At 45.8% G+C, this 20,621-nt stretch overlaps 1 pseudogene across 1 annotated transcript; it reads right to left on the bottom strand.

Annotated features, from left to right (window-relative positions):
* Window positions 1-1,107: 1,107 nt before the first annotated feature.
* Window positions 1,108-14,036, bottom strand: LOC311120723 (SNF-related serine/threonine-protein kinase-like; annotated as a pseudogene). The gene is made up of 7 exons (XR_014615914.1): window positions 13,781-14,036; window positions 12,472-12,690; window positions 11,711-12,080; window positions 2,879-2,989; window positions 2,380-2,493; window positions 1,386-1,980; window positions 1,108-1,284 (listed from the first exon to the last, which is right to left on the bottom strand). The product of XR_014615914.1 is annotated as an SNF-related serine/threonine-protein kinase-like (transcript).
* Window positions 14,037-20,621: the final 6,585 nt, after the last annotated feature.

Below are 20,621 nucleotides of genomic sequence, written 5' to 3'. Positions count from 1 at the left end.
GAGTGTTACTAATGGTTTTCTTTGAGACTGTGGTCCCAGCTCTCTTCAGGTCATTGACCAGGTCCTGCTGTGTAGTTCTGGACTGATCCCTCACCTTCCTCATGATCATTGATGCCCCACGAGGTGAGATCTTGCATGGAGCCCCAGACCGAGGGTGATTGACCGTCATCTTGAACTTCTTCCATTTTCTAATAATTGCGCCAACAGTTGTTGCCTTCTCACCAAGCTGCTTGCCTATTGTCCTGTAGCCCATCCCAGCCTGATCTCCTTACACAGCTCTCTGGTCTTGGCCATTGTGGAGAGGTTGGAGTCTGTTTGATTGAGTGTGTGGACAGGTGTCTTTTATACAGGTAATGAGTTCAAACATGTGCAGTTAATACAGGTAATGAGTGGAGAACAGGAGGGCTTCTTAAAGAAAAACGAACAGGTCTGTGAGAGCCGGAATTCTTACTGGTTGGTAGGTGATCAAATACTTATGTCATGCAATAAAATGCAAATTAATTACTTAAAAATCATACAATGTGATTTTCTGGATTTTCTGTTTTAGATTCCGTCTCTCACAGTTGAAGTGTACATATGATAAAAATTACAGACCTCTACAAGCTTTGTAAGTAGGAAAACCTGCAAAATCGGCAGTGTATCAAATACTTGTTCTCCCCACTGTATTTACAGTCACGAACAGGGAGCTAAGACAATGTTGAGTGTGTGTTTGTGTTTGTGTGTGTATATGTGTGTTTGTGTTTGTGTGTGTATATGTGTGTTCTTGTGTGTTTGTGTGTGTGTGTTGTGTCCAAGACTAAACAAGACAGACACTATAAAGAGAAGATAGCAGCACATACTGTAGTTGTAACATATTGTACTTCAACTGATGGTTAATATGATACCATCATTTAAATAAACTTCTCATTTTATTCTGACAGTTTGTCCCCAACAATTTTCAGTTAAAACATTAAGAGAACAGAAACGTGATTGTCTAAAAACATGTCAAAACTAAAGATTGTCATTGCGCAACATCAAGTAAGGGAGCTGTTGGTTGTTCCAGCTCAGGAGAAGAGGATGACAAAAGGAGCGCCGTGCAGAGGAGAGGCGAGGCGAGGCGAGGTTGGTCTATATGACTTGGCAGCAGCTGTGAGGTTTAGCAGAACAGAGCAGTCCCTCTTTGACTGACATAGTCTTGTCATAGAGAGGCATCTGTAGCACTCTGTTCTTCAGGTTCCGGTGGTGCTCCCTGGCCAGATCTAGCTCACTCAGCCTCAGCGTGACCGAGCCTGACGGGGCCTCGAACTGGGGGTCGGAGAGAGAATCGAGAGGGTGGTGCTGGAGGTGGAGGTGGTGGGTCCCTTGGGGTGATGGCCCCACCAGGAGAGAAACCTTTTCCGGGCTGCCTGTCGACCCCCCCCCCCTTCTTCTTCTTCTTCTTCTTCTTCTTCTTCTTCTTCTTCTTCTATCTGGTTGAGGACAGGTGCGCTCTTACGAGATGTCAGTCTGTTAGTGACAGAGGAGGAGGATGAAGATGAGGCGAAGTTGTGATGGAGCACCACCTGAGCAGGGAGAGCCAAGGGAGAAGAAGCCTCCACCTTTTTCCTCCTCCTCATCCAGACTGAAGAGGCTGGGGCTCCGTGGTTTAGAGGGGGTGGGCGAGGCCAGGGAGCCCAGCCTGAGGGGATTGGAGTGGGGCTTGACTGGAGGCCGGAGGCACCTGTCCCGGTGCTCTCTAGATGAACCGACAGGAGGGAGTGCTGAAGGGTGTGTGTGCGTGCTGTGTGTGTTGTCATCCTGGAGGGTCAGAGTGTGTGTGTGTTATTGCCCAACCGTCTTTGGTTGAGCTCCAGTAGGGCTGTTTTGGATCTGGGTCCGTGGTGGACCAGGCTCTCAGCACTGCGGGCGGGGGACTGGGGGCCCCCTGGGTGGGAGATGGGGGTACCCCCCAGAAAACCTCCCATGTCCTGGTGCATGTCCACTCTGGTGGGCCACGACTGCCTGGAGAGGGTTAAGCAGAGAGAGCAGAGAGGTTTCATCACACAGTGAAAGGTTGGTATAACTTTTCTCTCTGATTTGTTTCATTCATTTTTTATTCGTTTAGTTTGTTCAATGTGGAATAATAAATGACAGAATGTCCCATTTAAGCTCATAGCTCGGACCTAACATCATCCTATCATCATCCTAACATCATCCAATCATCATCCTATCATCATCCTAACACATAGCACACTGGGATACTGGGATAGGAAGCACTGAGTAACATCTCTCCCTCCCTCCTCCCCCTACTTGTTTATTTACTGTGAAAGCTTCCCTCCCCTACCTACCTCCCTCTCTCCCCTACTCTCTCTCCCACTCTCTCGTTCCCTTGGGCTCAGTGCTGTGTGTGTGCGCGCACACCTGAACTGGGCCTTGTGGCTGGGGCTGGACCATGTGTGGTAGTTCTGCTCTCTCCTGTCTCTCCCTCAGTATCGTCTCTGCCAGCAGGAAGTTTGTAGCAGTGATGTGGTTATACTGCTCTGACGAGAGAGAGAGAGAGAGAGAGAGAGAGAGAGAGAGAGAGAGAGAGAGAGAGAGAGAGAGAGAGAGAGAGAGAGAGAGAGAGAGAGAGAGAGAGAGAGAGAGAGAGAGAGAGAGAGAGAGAGAGAGAGAGAGAGAGAGAGAGAGAGAGAGAGAGAGAGAGAGAGAGAGAGAATTCAGTGTTGCAAACCTTTTACAGTTCTTTCATCGAGAGCGTTCTGTGTTTCTCTTTCAAATGCTGGTTCACATCCCTCTCTGTCAAGAATAGGAACCGCCTCCAAGCCATTGTGAACACCTGCTCTAAGATCACCGGCGTGCCTCTCAGAAATCCGGCCTTATTCTTTGAGCAGCAGGCCAGGAGGAAGGCCTATGACATCACCCATGTCCCCTCAACCCACAGTTCAAACTGCTCCCCATTGGACGCCGCCTGCACTGTCTCAAGTGCTCCACCAATAGGCGTAGGGTCTCGTTTGTGCCCGAGGACATCCGCCTGGTTAACAGGACCATTAAGGAGGAGAGCAGAGGGGAAGATCTAGGGACTATTCTAGAGATAGTTTAGTCCTGAAATTAATTAAGAACTGTGGCTACCATGACTTTTCATTTCTTAAATTGCACCATGCACTTTTAATAATGCCTTAAGTGTTTATATTTTATATTTTATACTGTCTGTATGGGTGTGTTTGTCCTATTTGAAGCACCCTGTCAGCCCTGAATGAATTGCACCTCTGGGATTAATAAAGTTGTATTGTATTGTACTAGCTACCCTCAACACATGCAAACATGCACACTAAGACACGCACACACTCAGACAAGTAGATAAGAACCCAACAGCGATGACTACTGTGAGTCAAACAGAGGTGACAGGGGAGGGGAATCAATTTAACGCAACACCAGCTGCAGAGCAGGCGCTCAGAGGGCTGCTAATGACAAATAAACTGATGATGACAGTGGGGAAGCTATTTAGCGTTGCACCAGCTGGCATAGTATTGCGAGAGGACAGAGATAGAGGGTATGAAAGGACAGTCACTATAACTATTAATGATCATTACCACCTAATGAAAGGACAGTCACTATAACTATTAATGATCCTTACTACCTAATGACAGGACAGTCACTATAACTATTAATGATCATTACCGCCTAATGAAAGGACAGTCACTATAACTATCAATGATCATTATCACCTAATGAAAGGACAGTCACTATAACTATTAATGATCATTACCACCTAATGACAGGACAGTCACTATAACCATCAATGATCATTACGACCTAATGACAGGACAGTCACTATAACTATCAATGATCATTACCACCTAATGAAAGGACAGTCACTATAACTATTAATGATCATTACCACCTAATGAAAGGACAGTCACTATAACTATTAATGATCATTACCACCTAATGAAAGGACAGTCACTATAACTATTAATGATCATTACTGCCTAATGACAGGACAGTCACTATAACAATTAATGATAATTACTCCCGAGTGGTGCAGCGGTCTAAGGCACTGCATCTCAGTGCTTGAGGTGTCACTACAGACCCCCTGGTTCGATTCCAGGCTGTATCACAACCGGCCGTGATTGGGAGTCCCATAGGGCGGCGCACAATCGGCCCAGCGTCGTCCGGGTTTGGCCGGTTGTTATGATGAGTTTCTAGGGTATCAAGTGATTACGAATGTAAGGATGTACTTACTTTTGATGGGGAGTTCGTATTAGTATTTAATATGTACCATGGTTAGTTATGACAGAAGAAGGGAGCTTTGCCTCTATCATCTCCCTCACTCCAGAACAAAGATCCACTCTCTCTATATATACACTCTGTTACAAGTCTCTCCACAAACATCTGGTAATCATCATGGGCACTCCCATTCTTTGATGTTATTACCCAAGTCAGTATATCCTGTCCATCAATCATGCTCTCCTAAACATCAGTAATCTCCTTTGACATAACGGAATGTAGACTCCGTGGCACCAAACCACTTATCTAGTAACTCTAACCTGGTCCCCACGATACTATGACATGACATCATTACACTGTAATAACCTCATATCACCGGTGTAGGCCGTCATTGTAAATAAGAATGTGTTATTAACTGACTTGTCTAGTTAAATAAAGGTTAAATAAAAAGTTAAAATTAAAATTACCACCTAATGACAGGACAGTCACTATAACTATTAATGATCATTACCGCCTAATGACAGGACAGTCACTATGACTATTAATGATCATTACCTTCTAATGAAAGGACAGTCACTATGACTATTAATGATCATTACCACCTAATGACAGGACAGTCACTATAACTATTAATGATCATTACCGCCTAATGACAGGACAGTCACTATGACTATTAATGATCATTACCTTCTAATGAAAGGACAGTCACTATGACTATTAATGATCATTACCGCCTACTGAAAGGACAGTCACTATGATTATTAATGATCATTACCTTCTAATGAAAGGACAGTCACTATGATTATTAATGATCATTACCTTCTAATGAAAGGACAGTCACTATGATTATTAATGATCATTACCACCTAATGACAGAGAGGGAGGGAGAGGGGGAGCGAGAGATGGAGAGAGAGCATGATAGCGAGAGAGAGCGAGACCTGCTCCCCATAACAACCTGCTCTCCATAACAACCTGGTCCACATAACAACCATCCTCTACTGCAGGGCTAGAGGTAAGATACAACCTGCTCCCCATAACAACCTGGTACCCATTACAACCTGGTCCCCATAACAACCATCCTCTACTGCAGGGCTAGGGCTAAGATACAACCCACTCCCCATAACAACCTGGTCCCCATAACAAGCTGGTCCCCATAACAACCTGCTCCCCATAACAACCTGCTACCCATAACAATCATCCTCTACTGCAGGGCTAGAGGTAAGATACAACCCACTCCCCATAACAACCTGGTCCCCATAACAACCTGCTCCCCATAACAACCTGCTACCCATAACAATCATCCTCTACTGCAGGGCTAGAGGTAAGATACAACCTGCTACCCATAACAGCCATCCTTTTCTTCAATATAATATCAATACACAATTAAATTGGTTTCTACACCATAATGTGTTTCTCCTAGCACCTCACAGGGTGACTAAATAAAAAAGTAATATAAATAAAATGAAAAAGAAAGAAGGAGAGAGGATGAGAGTGTGAGAGAGAGGATGAGAGACCAAGAGATAGGAGGAGAGACCAAGAGAGAGGAGGAGAGACCGAGAGAGAGGAGGAGAGACCAAGAGAGAGGAGGATAGACCAAGAGAGAGGAGGATAGACCAAGAGAGAGGAGGAGAGACCGAGAGAGAGGAGGAGAGACCAAGAGAGAGGAGGAGAGACCGAGAGAGAGGAGGAGAGACCGAGAGAGAGGAGGAGAGACCGAGAGAGAGGAGGAGAGACCGAGAGAGAGGAGGAGAGACCAAGAGAGAGGAGGAGAGACCAAGAGATAGGAGGAGAGACCAAGAGAGAGGAGGAGAGACCGAGAGAGAGGAGGAGAGACCAAGAGATAGGAGGAGAGACCAAGAGAGAGGAGGAGAGACCAAGAGAGAGGAGGAGAGACCAAGAGATAGGAGGAGAGGGTGAGAGAGAGGAGGAGAGACCAAGAGAGAGGAGGAGAGACCAAGAGAGAGGAGGAGAGACCGAGAGAGAGGAGGAGAGACCGAGAGAGAGGAGGAGAGACCGAGAGCGAGGAGGAGAGACCAAGAGAGAGGAGGAGAGACCAAGAGAGAGGAGGAGAGACCAAGAGATAGGAGGAGAGACCAAGAGAGAGGAGGAGAGACCAAGAGAGAGGAGGAGATTGTTATGGGGACCAGGTTGTGTCTTAACTCTAGCCCTGCAATAGAGGATCCTCTCCTCTCTCTCACACTCAAAAATAAGAAAAATATAAACGCAACTGTAATGTAAAGTGCTGGTCCCATGTTTCATGAGCTGAAATAAAAGATTGCAGAATTGTTCCATACACACAAAATACTTATTTATCTCAAATTCTGTACACAAATTAGTTTACATCCCTGCTAGTGAGCATTTTATCATTTGTCAAGATAATCCATCCACCTGACAGGTGTGGCATATCAAGAAGCTGATTAAACAGAATGATCATTACACAGGTGCACCTTGTGCTAGGGACAATTAAAGGCCACTATAAAATGTGTGCTGAGGAGTATTTCTGTCTGTAATAAAGCCTTTTTGTTGGGTAAAACTCATTCTGATTTACTGGGCCTGGCTCTACAGTGGGTGGACCTGGCTTCCAAGTGGGTGGGCCTATGCCCTACCAAGCCCACCCATGGCTGCGCCCCTGCCCAGTCATGTGAAATCCATAGATTAGGGCCTAATTAATTTCTTTCAATTGACTGATTTCCTTATATGAACTGTAACTCAAGCAAAATCTTTGAAATTGTTGTGTTTATATTTTTTTTCAGTATTGATTTGGGAGCTATCTACCTCTTCCCCCATCAGAACATAAAGAGATACAGAGAGGCATATTATTACCAGCTAAGACGCTAACCTCTCGACCATCTCTGTCATTAGCTAAGGCGCTAACCTCTCGACCATCTCTGTCATTAGCTAAGGCGCTAACCTCTCGACCATCTCTGTCATTAGCTAAGGTGCTAACCTCTCGACCATCTCTGTCATTAGCTAAGGTGCTAACCTCTCGACCATCTCTGTCATTAGCTAAGGTGCTAACCTCTCGACCATCTCTGTCATTAGCTAAGGTGCTAACCTCTCGACCATCTCTGTCATTAGCTAAGGTGCTAACCTCTCGACCATCTCTGTCATTAGCTAAGGTGCTAACCTCTCGACCATCTCTGTCATTAGTAGCTGGGAAAGTGTGCCAGTGTGTCTGCCAAGCAGGGTTGGGCTCAGTTCCATTTCAATTCAGGAAATAAACTGAAATTTATACTTAAACTGAAAAAAAATGCTCAATGCTTTTCAATGAGAAAACAGTTAGAATTTGAATTTTAGTTTACTTCCTCATGACTGTATTGACGAATTGAAATGGAATTGACCCCCACCCTGCTGCCAAGTGCCAACTATAAGGGTCATTATTAGCTTGGTCTATAGAGAAACTGCCTGTTCACCTGGGACAGATGGAGGTCTGTACAGGTATGTACTGTTCCCATTAGGGGTGGCAGGTAGCCTAGTGGATAGAGAGGAGAGCCAGAAACCGGACGGTTGCCAGTTCGAATCCGGGTCCAATGGGGAAGAATCTGGTGGGAAGTGAGCTGGCAACCACAGGGTTGCTGGTATTAAATCCTAGATGACATTGCCTGCTGTTGTGCCCTTGAGCAAGGCACTTAACCCCCCACAACAACTCCCTGGGGGGCAGCCCCCACTCCAAAACCTGTATGTGAGGGGTTGGGTTAAAAGTGGAAGTCACATTTCAGTTGGACCAATAAAAAAAGTGATCTTATAAAAAAATAAAAAACTTTAAGAACACACACTGGACTATGAAGAGAAACAGACAGACACAGGCATAAAGAGTGTGAGAGAGATGAAGAGAATGAGAGAAAACATCACAAATCTGAAGTAAAGATAACAACCTGCCACTGTTGATAAATCACAATAAGCCAGTCTGAAATCAGACCCTTCACACACACACGCCCCACCCCCAGCACACACAGATCCCATACCCCCCACCCCCCCCCCCACCCCACCCACCCACATACAAAATATACCCTCCCCCCAGCACACACACAGTCCCACCAACAGCCCAGCTAACAATTCTAGGGAGAGAGAACGTTTTTGTAATGTTTGAGTGTCCAGTTTTCCGTTAGTTAGGAGACCATTCTATCTATGTTAGCAAAAACCTTCTGAGAACCTTTTTAGCATGTTTTGGTGTTAAAGTTATGAGAACGTGGTTACAATGTTCTCAGAATATGCAACAATGTTCTAGACACGTTTTATGGGACGTTGCAAAAAACATTAGTGTCCAGTTTGTTTAGGGTTAGGAGAATATTCCATCAACGTTCCACCAAATATACACAGAACATGGTTGCCATGTTCTCAGAATATAATGTATTAATGTTCTAGACACGTTTCATGGGAACGTTGCTGGAACATTCCTGTGTATCAGTCGTCACTTGATGGTCCCAAAGAAATGTTCTCCGAAAAAATAATTGTTTCATTAAACATCATGCCTTGTTACTGTTGCCGAGCCCATCAAGGCCCTGATTGGTGAACCACTGATCCAATCACAGCTCTTTGTCTGTTGGCAAGGTTAGGGACACACACACAGCTGACATATTTTGACATACATGACTACAATATGCATGTTCATTTATACAGTAATTATTATGTAGCATGTCCTCACCTGAGATTAGAACTCACAACCTCATGGTTCACGACATTCCGAGTTTTCTGCTACACCACCATGTCTGTCTCAGTTAATCTGACTATTCTCTCATCATTGAATTGATTGACTTATTTCAGCAATTCTAGGGCTTTCTGTATGGTGGTCTAATGTTGGTGGGGCGTTTTACCCTGTTTTAATGGTACTCCTGAATCAATAAAATAGTTTTTCTTGAGTGTACTTTTAACAGAGCTGAGATTTACTTCTAAGTGCATTCACCCTGTTGCTTACAGCCTTACACCTATCCAGTTGTTTCAGATCTATGCAAGTGCCTAGGGAGAAGGGGTTAGGGCAGCGTTTCCCAAACTCGGTCCTCGGGATCCCAATGGGGTGCACGTTTTTTTTTTTACACAGCTGATTCACAGCTGATTATTTAAATCAGCTGTGTAGTGCTAGGGCAAAAACCAAAATGTGCACCCCCTTGGGGTCCTGAAGACCGAGTTTGAGAAACCCTGGATTCGGGTTTGCCTCTGGACAGGGCCTAACTATACTGGCTCAATAAGCACATGTCATAGAGATATCCCTTCTTGGGACAGTGGTTAGGGTGTTCGTCGTTGGTGCTGGTGGCCTGGGTTCAAGACCCGCTAGTGAAGTCACACTACTCTCACATTCTCAGGAACATATGTTATTGGGCCGTTTCCAGAAGCAACCCCTGTTCACTTGCGTAGATCTGAAACAACTTGATAGTTGTAAGCAACAGGGTGAATGCGCTCTGAAGTAAATCTCAGCTCTGTTGAAGTAAGTACACTCAAGAAAAAAAACATTTTGCTGATCATAGTGAATCAGGAGTGACATTAAGACAGGGTTATATGCCCCACCAACACTAGACAACTATACACTGAGTGTACTAAACATTAAGGACACCTGCTCTTTCCATGACATAGATTGACCAGGTGAATCCAGGTGAAAGCTACGATCCCTTATTGATGTCACTTGTTAAATCCACTTCAGTCAGTGGGAGGAGACAGGTTAAAGAAGGATTTATAAGCCTTGAGACAATTGAGACATGGTTTGTGTATGTGTGCCATTCAGAGGGTGAATGGGCAAGAAGGGTGAATGGGCAAGAAGAAAGATTTACGTGCCTTTGAACGGGGTATGGCAGTAGGTGCCAGGCGCACCGGTTTGTGTCAAGAACTGCAACGCTGCTGGGTTTTTCACGCTCAACAGTTTCCCATGTGTATCAAGAATGGTATTTATTTTCAGTAATACCAATTACCCCACCGAAGACATTCTTTAAAAAAGTCATAAAATACTTTATATAAAAAAAAGAAATAAAAAATAAAACAGAATAAAAAGGAACGTTTTACATTTTCCTGTCTGAGAGTGTTGAACCTTCCAGACATGGTGTCACGCCCTGGCTCTGGGGACTCTTAAATGTTGAGCCAGGGTGTGGATTTTCATTGTTTAGTTTTTCTATGTGTTTCGTTCTAGATCGTTTATATCTATGTTGGCCAGGGTGGTTCCCAATCAGAGACAGCAGTAGCTCATTGTCTCTGATTGGGTACCATACTTAGGCAGCCTTTTGGCATGTTAGTTTTGTGGGATCTTGTTCCCTAAGGTTTTGTGTATAACCTAGGACTTCACGTATCGTTTGATTTATTGTTTTGGTTCGTGTTGTGTACGCAATAAAGTATGTACGCTTATCACGCTGCGCCTCGGTCCGCTTCATCTGTCAGCGATCGTGACACATGGAATTGTATCAACTCGCTACTCAGGGCTTTTACTTGTGACATATACGCTGTAGTTAAATGCACTAAGGAGGAACAATGGGTCCATGTTGAAGACGCACACGCTCATCCCCAGAATATTTTTACGTGTCTGTTTTCAAAAGATAAAGCTAAGAACATGAATAACAATATGGAAGAAAATGAAACGTTTTCTACAAGAACCAATATCACTCCCTAGAAACACAACCTTATGGAACAAATACTTGGAGAGCTTTTCAGAGTTCATTGATAAATTGGCCCACATGGAAAACTAAAGGCATAGACACCTTAATTGACTTGGTAACAGGAAATAGATGTATTTCCATGACTGCTTTAAAAAGCAATTTTGGATTGACCAATGTAGATATTTTCAAATACATCCAACTTAAATGTTTTATATCGCAGAATTTCGATTTGAAATCTTTTGGACATAAGAGCAATCTGGAGGGAATCCTATTTGAGTCAGAAAAGGATATTCATATGATAGGTAAGACATACCAAACCTTGCAGAGAGCCTATCCAACTGACAATCTCTTAGAAAACAATATAAACTATTGGAACCAAGATTTAAAAAAAACTGATGTAGTTGTTTGTATGATGTCATCGTTTATATGTGTATGTACTGTTGATAAAATATCAAATAAAATCTTAATTTAAATAAAGAACGGTCCACCACCCGAAGGACATCCAGACAACTTGACACAACAGTGGGAAGCATTGGAGTCAACATGGGCCAGCATCCCTGTGGAACGCTTTCGACACCTTGTAGAGTCCATGACCCGGACTAATTGAATGTAAGTTCTGCGTAAGTTTGCTGGGACAACGATGGAATATTATTCTAACCTTCAGAAAACTGGACACATGAATGTTCTTGAAACGTTCCCAGGAAGCACGTGTAGAATATTAATATCTTACATGGTTGCTATAGCAACAAGGTTGCTATGTTCTGTGTAAGTTCTGTTTGACAATAAGGGAATGGTCTCATGGAAACAGTCCTTGCATGTCACTGAAAGATTCCTATGAAAACGTTAGGTAATGAATGAGACTCTTTAAGGGAACGTTCTCTAAAGTTGTGGGAACGTCAGTAGTTATCTGGGAGACACTCACCCACGGAAGGCGCATCATATTAATCTACCGGCAGAATCTCTGGTGCTGAGCAGGCCAGAGAGCCACAGGATGTGGCAGGCCAGAGAGCAACAGGATGTGGTAGGCCAGAGAGCAACAGGATGTGGTAGGCCAGAGAGCCACAGGATGTGGTAGGCCAGAGAGCCACAGGATGTGGTAGGCCAGAGAGCCACAGGATGTGGTAGGCCAGAGAGCCACAGGATGTGGTCAGGTTCTCTCCTGGCTGGAACTTGTTGCTGAAGCCAAAGTCAGTGAGCTTGACCAGGCCCTGCTTCTCGAAGAACACCACATTCTCCGGCTTGAGGTCGCGGTGCACCACGTGTAGCCGGTGGCAGTAGGAGATGGCATTGGACAATCTGGGCAAAATAACGCTTCGCCACCTGGAGGGAGAAGGAGAGGAGAGAACAAATGTTCAGCTTTAGTATTCTGGTCATAACATTTGGTAGGATATTTAGAAGGCTGCTGTAGGTCTCTTTGATCAAACACAAATATAAATGTAAGCATGAACACACACACACACACACACACACACACACACACACACACACACACACTCCCCCAACAACACACACACACTCCCCCAACAACACCCACCATCTCCCCCAACAACACCCACCATCTCCCCCAACAACACCCACCATCTCCCCCAACAACACCCACCATCTCCCCAAACAACACCCACCATCTCCCCCAACAACACCCACCATCTCCCCCAACAACACCCACCCACTCCCCCACCACCACACACACACTCCCACACCCACCACATACCTCCTCTGTGAGTCCTCCGTCGTGCTTCATGATGCAGTCGTACATGTCTCCTCCATCACCCAGCTCCAGGATGAGGTAGAGCTTGGTCTGCGTATCGATGACCTCGTACAGACGCACCACATTGGGGTGTTGCACCAGCTTCATACACCTGACCTCCTGGAACAGGTGAGCTCTGGCCACCGGGTCCAACCTGGATTTATCTATCACCTTCACAGCTACCTGGAATAGTAATGCCAAGAGTGTGCAAAGCTGTCATCAAGGCAAAGGGTGGCTATTTGAAGAATCTCAAATATAAAATATATTTAGATTTGTTTTAACACTTTTTTGGTCACTACATGATTCCATATGTGTTATTTCATAGTTTTGATGTCTTCACTATTATTCTACAATGTAAAAAATATTAAAAATAAAGAAAAACCCTTGAATGAGTAGGTGTTCTAAAAGTTTTGACTGGTAGTGTACTTAATTAAGTATTAAAAGTAAATGTAATTTGCTAAAATATACCTAAGTATCAAAAGTAAAAGTATAAATAATTTCAAATTCTCTTATGCTAAGCATTCAACATGTACTTTGGGTGTCAGAGAAAATATATGCTGTAAAAACTACATTATATTTTTCAGGAATGTTTAAGATATAAATAGTAAAGTACAGATACCCCCAAAAAACGACTTAAGTAGTACTTTAACGTTTTTTTACTCTAAGTACTTTACACCACTGATCATCATCATCAACAAAATTATCAACAACATCATCATCAGAAGCTCCATGGTCCAGTCTGAACATAAAGAGATTTCCAGTACTTTTGAATACTTTTTAGGCAGTAGTTCTGAAAGTAGCGCTCACTAGCCAAAAGTGGTCCCCGGAAATTGCGTACTACGTCACATATGTGCAGATATGTGCACCACGTCATTGCTCTCTCTCTCACTCTGCTGTGGGTGCATCTTGCTAGCTGTCACTCAAACGGCGAGGGGCTGAAGCTCATTGGCTGAAACTCAAATTGCTAGGGGGCTGGCCCACATGTGGGGAAATGGCGCCGCACAGCTTCCAGAAAAGAGTCGCTTTCAAACTAGGGACTTTGTGGCTAATGGAGGTAAGAGTAATTCTGCTGATAGATTATACATGTATGAACTAGGCTACACATTGACACATCCAGCCCAAAGCGTGAGGTTTAAAAAATACTTACTAGTTGTTCCGGAACATGTCTTTAACTAAGTGTCACCTTTATATGCAATAATAATTACAGAATGATTGCAAAACAATTACTTTATATTAATCAACCAATTAACTATTGACAGACTTAGCTATCTACCTTTTCTCCAGTGAAGACATGGCGTGCTAGTTTGACCACAGCAAAGTGTCCTCGTCCCAACGTCTTGTCCAGGTCGTACAGCCCGGCGATCTTCCCATCGTGACCCCTCTTGAACCCGGCCATGACTGCTGGGGACTGGGATGAACTCGGTCTGATACGCTGATCTAAGGTCAGTTTTGCATTTTACCCTCTAATGGTGAAAGTCGGGATAGTGGGGTGATTGAGCTGATCTTAGATATGTGCCTATGGGAGACCTCTACTGATGTCGGATGAAGTTAGCTTTAGATTCTGATTTTAGATCAGTCTTCTGTTAGTGAACTGGAACCAATGGTGCAGTCTGCGTTACAGCCCTGTGAGGGAGGGAGGGAGGGAGGGAGGGAGGGAGGGAGGGGGGGAGGGAGGGAGGGAGGGAGGGGGGGAGGGAGGGAGGGAGGGAGGGAGGGAGGGAGGGAGGGAGGGAGGGGGGGAGGGAGGGAGGAAGGGGAGAAAAAGAGGTAGAACGTTTTGACAATCTTTACACACAGGAACCAGTCCAACACCGTAGAGAGGGATTACACACACCTGTCTGATTACAGAATACTTCAGACACGTAGGCCTAACGCTCCTTACTGGAATCTGACAGGTAGGCCTAACGCTCCTTACTGGAATCTGACAGGTAGGCCTAACGCTCCTTACTGGAATCTGACAGGTAGGCCTAACGCTCCTTACTGGAATCTGACAGGTAGGCCTAACGCTCCTTACTGGAATCTGACAGGTAGGCCTAACGCTCCTTACTGGAATCTGACAGGTAGGCCTAACGCTCCTTAATGGAATCTGACAGGTAGGCCTAACGCTCCTTACTGGAATCTGACAGGTAGGCCTAACGCTCCTTACTGGAATCTGACAGGTAGGCCTAACGCTCCTTACTGGAATCTGACAGGTAGGCCTAACGCTCCTTACTGGAATCTGACAGGTAGGCCTAACGCTCCTTACTGGAATCTGACAGGTAGGCCTAACGCTCCTTACTGGAATCTGACAGGTAGGCTTAACGCTCCTTACTGGAATCTGACAGGTAGGCCTAACGCTCCTTACTGGAATCTGACAGGTAGGCCTAACGCTCCTTACTGGAATCTGACAGGTAGGCCTAACGCTCCTTACTGGAATCTGACAGGTAGGCCTAACGCTCCTTACTGGAATCTGACAGGTAGGCCTAACGCTCCTTACTGGAATCTGACAGGTAGGCCTAACGCTCCTTACTGGAATCTGACAGGTAGGCCTAACGCTCCTTACTGGAATCTGACAGGTAGGCCTAACGCTCCTTACTGGAATCTGACAGGTAGGCCTAACGCTCCTTACTGGAATCTGACAGGTAGGCCTAACGCTCCTTAATGGAATCTGACAGGTAGGCCTAACGCTCCTTACTGGAATCTGACAGGTAGGCCTAACGCTCCTTACTGGAATCTGACAGGTAGGCCTAACGCTCCTTACTGGAATCTGACAGGTAGGCCTAACGCTCCTTACTGGAATCTGACAGGTAGGCCTAACGCTCCTTACTGGAATCTGACAGGTAGGCCTAACGCTCCTTACTGGAATCTGACAGGTAGGCCTAACGCTCCTTACTGGAATCTGACAGGTAGGCTTAACGCTCCTTACTGGAATCTGACAGGTAGGCCTAACGCTCCTTACTGGAATCTGACAGGTAGGCCTAACGCTCCTTACTGGAATCTGACAGGTAGGCCTAACGCTCCTTACTGGAATCTGACAGGTAGGCCTAACGCTCCTTACTGGAATCTGACAGGTAGGCCTAACGCTCCTTACTGGAATCTGACAGGTAGGCCTAACGCTCCTTACTGGAATCTGACAGGTAGGCCTAACGCTCCTTACTGGAATCTGACAGGTAGGCCTAACGCTCCTTACTGGAATCTGACAGGTAGGCCTAACGCTCCTTACTGGAATCTGACAGGTAGGCCTAACGCTCCTTACTGGAATCTGACAGGTAGGCCTAACGCTCCTTACTGGAATCTGACAGGTAGGCCTAACGCTCCTTACTGGAATCTGACAGGTAGGCCTAACGCTCCTTACTGGAATCTGACAGGTAGGCCTAACGCTCCTTACTGAAATCTGACAGGTAGGCCTAACGCTCCTTACTGGAATCTGACAGGTAGGCCTAACGCTCCTTACTGGAATCTGACAGGTAGGCCTAACGCTCCTTACTGGAATCTGACAGGTAGGCCTAACGCTCCTTACTGGAATCTGACAGGTAGGCCTAACGCTCCTTACTGGAATCTGACAGGTAGGCCTAACGCTCCTTACTGGAATCTGACAGGTAGGCCTAACGCTCCTTACTGGAATCTGACAGGTAGGCCTAACGCTCCTTACTGGAATCTGACAGGTAGGCCTAACGCTCCTTACTGGAATCTGACAGGTAGGCCTAACGCTCCTTACTGGAATCTGACAGGTAGGCCTAACGCTCCTTACTGGAATCTGACAGGTAGGCCTAACGCTCCTTACTGGAATCTGACAGGTAGGCCTAACGCTCCTTACTGGAATCTGACAGGTAGGCCTAACGCTCCTTAATGGAATCTGACAGGTAGGCCTAACGCTGCTTACTGGAATCTGACAGGTAGGCCTAACGCTCCTTACTGGAATCTGACAGGTAGGCCTAACGCTCCTTACTGGAATCTGACAGGTAGGCATAACGCTCCTTACTGGAATCTGACAGGTAGGCCTAACGCTCCTTACTGGAATCTGACAGGTAGGCCTAACGCTCCTTACTGGAATCTGACAGGTAGGCCTAACGCTCCTTACTGGAATCTGACAGGTAGGCCTAACGCTCCTTACTGGAATCTGACAGGTAGGCCTAACGCTCCTTACTGGAATCTGACAGGTAGGCCTAACGCTCCTTACTGGAATCTGACAGGTAGGCCTAACGCTCCTTACTGGAATCTGACAGGTAGGCCTAACGCTCCTTACTGGAATCTGACAGGTAGGCCTAACGCTCCTTACTGGAATCTGACAGGTAGGCCTAACGCTCCTTACTGGAATCTGACAGGTAGGCCTAACGCTCCTTACTGGAATCTGACAGGTAGGCCTAACGCTCCTTACTGGAATCTGACAGGTAGGCTTAACGCTCCTTACTGGAATCTGACAGGTAGGCCTAACGCTCCTTACTGGAGTCTGACAGGTAGGCCTAACGCTCCTTACTGGAATCTGACAGGTAGGCCTAACGCTCCTTACTGGAATCTGACAGGTAGGCCTAACGCTCCTTACTGGAATCTGACAGGTAGGCTTAACGCTCCTTACTGGAATCTGACAGGTAGGCCTAACGCTCCTTACTGGAATCTGACAGGTAGGCCTAACGCTCCTTACTGGAATCTGACAGGTAGGCCTAACGCTCCTTACTGGAATCTGACAGGTAGGCCTAACGCTCCTTACTGGAATCTGACAGGTAGGCTTAACGCTCCTTACTGGAATCTGACAGGTAGGCCTAACGCTCCTTACTGGAATCTGACAGGTAGGCCTAACGCTCCTTACTGGAATCTGACAGGTAGGCCTAACGCTCCTTACTGGAATCTGACAGGTAGGCCTAACGCTCCTTACTGGAATCTGACAGGTAGGCCTAACGCTCCTTACTGGAATCTGACAGGTAGGCCTAACGCTCCTTACTGGAATCTGGTTCCAAGAACATTCCTAAGAGGTGACTATACAGGTCACTCTACAGGTGTGTGTGTGTGTGTGTGTGTGTGTGTGTGTGTGTGTGTGTGTGTGTGTGTGTGTGTGTGTGTGTGTGTGTGTGTGTGTGTGTGTGTGTGTGTGTGTGTGTGTGTGCGTACAGTGCATTCGGAAAGTATTCAGACACCTTGACTTTTTCCACATTTTGTTATGTTACAGTCTTATTCTAAAATTGATTAAATAAAAATGTTTCCTCATCAATCTACACACAATACCCCATAATGACAAAGTGAAAACAGGTTTTTAGAAATGTTTATTTATTTACATAAGTAGTCAGACCCTTTGCTGTGAGACTCAAAATTGAGCTCAGGTGCATCCTGTTTCCATTGATCATCTTTGAGATGTTTCTACAACTTGATTGGAGTCCACCTGTGGTAAATTCTATTGATTGGACATGATTTGGAAAGGCACACACCTGTCTATATAAGGTCCCACAGTTGACAGTGCATGTCAGAGCAAAACCAAGCCATGAGGTTGAAGGAATTGTCCCTAGAGCTCCGAGACAGGATTGTGTCGAGGTACAGATCTGGGGAAGGGTACCAAAACATTTCTGCAGCATTGAAGGTCCCCAAGAACACAGTGGCCTCCATCATTCTTAAATGGAAGAAGTTTGGAACCACCAAGACTCTTCCTAGAGCTGGCCGCCCGGCAAAACTGAGCAATCGGGGGAGAAGGGCCTTGGTCAGGGATGTGACCAAGAACCTGATGGTCACTCTGACAGTGCTCCAGAGTTCCTCTGAGAACCACCCAGAAGGACAACCATCTCTGCAGCACTCCACCAATCAGGCCTTTATGGTAGAGTGGCCAGACGGAAGCCACTCCTCAGTAAAAGGCACATGACAGCCCGCTTGGAGTTTGCCAAAAGGCACCTAAAGGACTCACAGACCATGAGAAACAAGATTCTCTGGTCTGATGAAACCAAGATTGAACTCTTTGGCCTGAATGCCAAACGTCACGTCTGGAGGAAACCTGCCACCATCCCTACGGTGAAGCATGGTGGTGGCAGCATCATGCTGTGGGGATGTTATTCAGTGGCATCGACTGGGAGACTAGTCAGGATCAAGGGAAAGATGAATGGAGCAAAGTACAGAGAGATCCTGCTCCAGAGCGCTCAGGACCTTAGACTGGGGTGAAGGTTCACCTTCCAACAGGACAACGACCCTAAGCCCACAGCCAAGACAACGCAGGAGTGGCTTCGGGACAAGTCTCTGAATGTCCTTGAGTGGCCCAGCCAGAGCCCGGACTTGAACCCGATCAAACATCTCTGGAGAGACCTGAAAATAGCTGTGCAGCCATCCAACCTGACAGAGTTTGAGAGGATCTGCAGAGCAGAATGGGAGAAACTCCCCAAATACAGGCGTGCCAAGCTTGTAGCGTCATACCCAAGAAGACTCGAGGCTGTAATCCAGGGGTGTCAAACGTCCGGCCCGCGGGCCGGATCAGGCCCGCAAACGGGTTTAATCCGGCCCGCGAGATGATTTAGAAAAAAATAAAATAATAATAATAATAATAATAATAATAATTTTGTAAAGTATAAAAATGTGCTGCAATTTTTCAATAAAATAAACTGCCTTTCCAATTGCGTCCACTGGATGGCGCAATAGCAATTGTGTTAAGCAAGCAAACTGTTTATACCGGGGCAGAGCAAGTAGGTCAAGCACGTGCAGCCAATGAGCTACTTTGTTTTGCCCGCGATATTTATTACGGCTTCTACTTTTAACATTATGTGCTTTGGCACCCTCATTGCCCCAATATGTCTCTGTCAAAAAAGAGAAAAGTGGACGCAGAGTGCAGAGTGTTCCAAGAAAAATGGTAATCCTATTTCTTCACGGAATTGAATGGGAAAGCTGTATGTTTGGTGTGTTCAGAGCATGTTGCAGTGCTGAAAGAATATAACCTTCGTCGCCACTATGTGAGTCTTCATGCCGACAAATATGACAACTTTCAAGGACAGCGGAGATGAGAGAAGGTGAATGAACTGTTGGCGGGTCTGAAGAAACAGCAGTCTGTGTTTACTCACAGCCGAGACATCAGTGACGCTGCAGTGAAAGCTAGCTACCTCATTGCTAATGAAATCGCAGTGGCTTCAAAACCATTTAGTGAGGGTGAATTTGTAAAAACATGCATGATGAAGGCAGCGGAGATTGTGTGCCCTGAAAAGCGGCAGGCTTTTGCAAATATCAGCCTGACAAGAAACACAGTTGCAGACAGGATTTCCGATCTTTCAGTGGATTTGGACAGCCAATTGAAGCAAAAAGTAAAGTCATTTATTGCGTTTTCGGTTGCAATTGATGAAAGCACGGACATTACAGATGTTGCACAACTGGCCATTTTCATCCGCGGAGTTGATGACACATTGACCGTCACCAAGGAGTTCGTGGAGTTGGTGCCGATGACAGATACAACGACAGCAGCTGATATTTTTACCGCACTCGTCGGCGAGCTGGACAGGGTCGGAGTGGACTGGTCCCGCGCTGTCAGCCTGGCTACAGATGGTGCGCCCTCAATGATCGGGAAAAAAGCAGGCGTTGTGACAAAGTTCAGAGAGAAAGTGCAATCTGCAAATGGAGGACGTGATTTTTTGACTTTTCACTGTATTTTGCACCAGGAGGCTTTGTGTTGCAAGTCATTAAAGATGGATAACGTCATGAAGGTGGTCATCCAAACTGTTAATTTCATCCGATCCAGAAGCCTGAATCACCGTCAGTTTGACAGCCTTCTCAGAGAGAAAGACCACATCTATGGCCTGCCATACCACACTGAGGTAAGATGGTTAAGCCGAGGTGCTGTGCTGAGGCGTTTCTTTGATTTACGAGAAGAAATTGAACAGTTCATGGAAGAAAAGGGCAAACCAGTGTTAGAATTTCATTCCGCAGAATGGATGCAGGACCTTGCATTTATGGTGGATGTTACAGACCTCCTGAATAACTTGAACAAACAGCTGCAAGGGCGCAACAAAGTTGTCACGCAGTATTATGACAGCATACGTTCTTTCAAGTTGAAGCTGTCATTGTGGGAGACGCAACTTGCCGGTGGTGATGCAGCTCACTTCCCCTGTCTGAAAAATGTGTGCGCGACCCAACATGTGGCAGACATGAAGCGGTTCAAAGATAAAATAACGGGACTGTTA

This window comes from Coregonus lavaretus, assembly GCF_964263955.1.
Source record: "Coregonus lavaretus genome assembly, contig: HAP1_SCAFFOLD_563, whole genome shotgun sequence".
In the NCBI taxonomy this organism is placed as follows: domain Eukaryota; kingdom Metazoa; phylum Chordata; class Actinopteri; order Salmoniformes; family Salmonidae; genus Coregonus; species Coregonus lavaretus.
Note: the sequence above shows the minus strand (reverse complement) of the source record. Positions and strands in the feature narration are given on the sequence as shown.